This window comes from Octopus bimaculoides, chromosome 2, assembly GCF_001194135.2.
Source record: "Octopus bimaculoides isolate UCB-OBI-ISO-001 chromosome 2, ASM119413v2, whole genome shotgun sequence".
NCBI lineage: Eukaryota > Metazoa > Mollusca > Cephalopoda > Octopoda > Octopodidae > Octopus > Octopus bimaculoides.
In genome coordinates, this window is record NC_068982.1 from 187,121,796 (window position 1) to 187,124,447 (window position 2,652).

The window sequence follows — 2,652 nt, forward strand, 5'->3', positions numbered from 1 at the left end:
ATTATTTCTAAAGAACGTGAATAAGACTATAACAAAGAACTTCAAATATATTATGTGAAATCACTAATAATAATAAAAATAATAGTTATTTCTAATTTTTGCCACAGGGACAGCTTGTGGGAGGTGGAGATGTGTCGATTATATCGACCCCAGTGTTCAACTGGTACTCCTTTTATCGATCCCGATAGGATGAAAGGCAAAGTTGACCTCGGCGGAATTTGAACTCAGAACGTAGCGACGGGCGAAATACTGCTAATCTTTTCGTCCAACGTGCTAATGATTCTGCCAGCTCACCGCCATATAATAATGATAATAATAACAATAATAATAATAATAATAATAATAATAATAATAATAATAATAATAATAATAATAATGCACAGAGGCAAAGTAATGTCGTCTGATGGTGTAAAAGCTACCAACGGCGAGAAAATCAAGGATATTGAGTCTAATGGATATAAATCTCTGGGGATTTTAGAATACGATAAAATCAAGGAAAGTGAAATAAAGGAAAGCTTTAGGCGAGAATATCTCAGAAGAACTAAGTTAATTATGGAAAGTAGATTCAATGGAAAAAACAAAATCAGGGCAATGAATACATTGGATGTTTCCTTAATGCGATATGGCGTAGGTGTTGTTAGTTGGACGAACAACGAGCTTGAGGAAATGGACAGGAAAACTAGAAAAGTGATGACAATTAACAAGGAACTACACCCGAAAAGCAATACTGACAGACTGTATGTGCCTAGAAATAGGGGAGGAAGAGGTCTCATAGGATGCAAGATCTGTGTTGTCCACGAGAAGAACCGTCTTGGATGGTACATCAAACAGCAGAGTGAATCCTTGCTTGCTGTTCTAGCGATCATGACAGATCGGAGGCTCACTTCTAAGCCATTCAATTTATTTTAAAGTTATCTCTACAGGTTTTCTATGGAAATTAGAGACAGCAATGAAAGTTATGATGTTTCGTAAACGAACACATCTATGTAAATATTGCGACCTACTCGGGTTTCAATTGCACAAGATCTCCTTGACTGTATTGAGAACGATGAGAACTTTTTGAAAACTTTGCGTAGGTCTCTGAGCAGGTATCACCAAGCTTTTGGCAAAATTTGATGCAAATTCTCTGCTCAACTTTCTCTGTGATGGTCAATGCAAAGATCACACACTACATACCTTCCTTCCAAGCACAGTTGTAAACAGCGGAAGTGAGCTAGAACGTTAGAACTTAGTGAGCATGCACAGCAGAGTTCAGGTCAATCTGTGCCCAGCGGTTTCACTCTGTGTGCTTTAGCTTCGTTACTATGGTAACAGTCCAGATACTTATTGATCAGACCACGTACGTAGACGTGTTCGTATATGAAACGTCGTTAATTTCAGTGCTGGCTCTAAATTCTATAGAGTATCTGTAGAGATAAACTTAAAAGTGACTGAATCGCACTGCTAACACGAAAACGTAAGACATAGTATTGGCTTATAAACCGTCAATATACCTGGAAATATATGATGCTTTCAAAATCAAATACGGTGTTCCGAGACCAGCAATCAATCCATTTTCTACTTTCTTGTCAGCCATTTTACGTTCAGAGACCGAAAGTACGCCGATGTTTTTTTTTCTTTCGCTTATAATCGAAAATAAAGTGACGTTTGTTTACAAAATTCTGAGTGAAACGCAAAATAAATGACGACGCCATTTAACGCACCTATAATCAAATCCCCCTATCTACGATATGTCACGTGCAAGGAAAGCTCACCTGTTTATTATTTATAATTAAACTATTTCGTCATTTTCTGTTTCCTGACTTGCTACCTCCGCTGCCGCCGTCGCCGCCGCCGCTGCTGTTGTCGTTGTCGATGTTGCTGTCGCTGTTGTTATTGTTGCTATTGTAGTAGTAGTAGTAGTAGTAGTAGTAGTAGTAGTAGTAGTAGTAGTAGTAGTAGTAGTAGTAGTCGCCGTCGTCGTCGTCGTCATCGTTGTTGTTGTTGTTGTTGTTGTTGTTGTTCAGTAGCTAATCATTGTATATCGACACGATTATTTTGAGATAAAAGTCACCGCTATCAACTTGACCTTCTTCAACAGGAAACTCTCCAGTCAGAGATTACCTTTCAAGTGTTTTAATAAACAGCATTAAAAACCAAATGAAGTTCGTAGCAGACAACACAATAAAGTCCATCCACACAGCAGACGCAACAACAGAGCCAACATGTTGAGAGCCGAACTGCTACAAATGACAGTCAAGCCTTCTCTTATATGACACGCTGCCGTTTTAAAAAGGATAAGCATTTTTATCCAGATGGGATTTGAACATACAAAGTTATGATCCGGAACAAATAGTGTTTAGCGAGGGAAAAGGTGATGTGGCTACGGCCCTGGTAATCTTATGTGTGTTGACACTCCGTCGCTTACGACGTCGAGGGTTCCAGTTGATCGGATCAACGGAACAGCCTGCTCGTGAAATTAACGTGCAAGCGGCTGAGCACCCCACAGACACGTATACCCTTAACGTAGTTCTCGGGGATATTCAGCGTGACACAGTGTGACAAGGCTGACCCTTTGAATTACAGGTACAACAGAAACAGGAAGTAAGAGTGAGAGAAACTTGTGCTGAAAGAGTACAGCAGGGTTCGCCACCGTCCCCTGCTGGAGCCTCG

General features: G+C 39.9%; 1 protein-coding gene across 1 annotated transcript in view; it reads right to left on the reverse strand.

The window, feature by feature from the left end:
* The window catches only part of LOC106874821 (whirlin), a 17,394-nt gene extending 15,751 nt beyond the window's left edge, over nucleotides 1-1,643 (reverse strand). Inside the window, exon 1 of the mRNA XM_014922692.2 lies at nucleotides 1,494-1,643. The gene's annotated coding sequence lies outside the window, so the exon portion shown is untranslated. The remainder of the gene's footprint in view (nucleotides 1-1,493) is intronic.
* Between the last annotated feature and the right edge of the window lie 1,009 nt (nucleotides 1,644-2,652).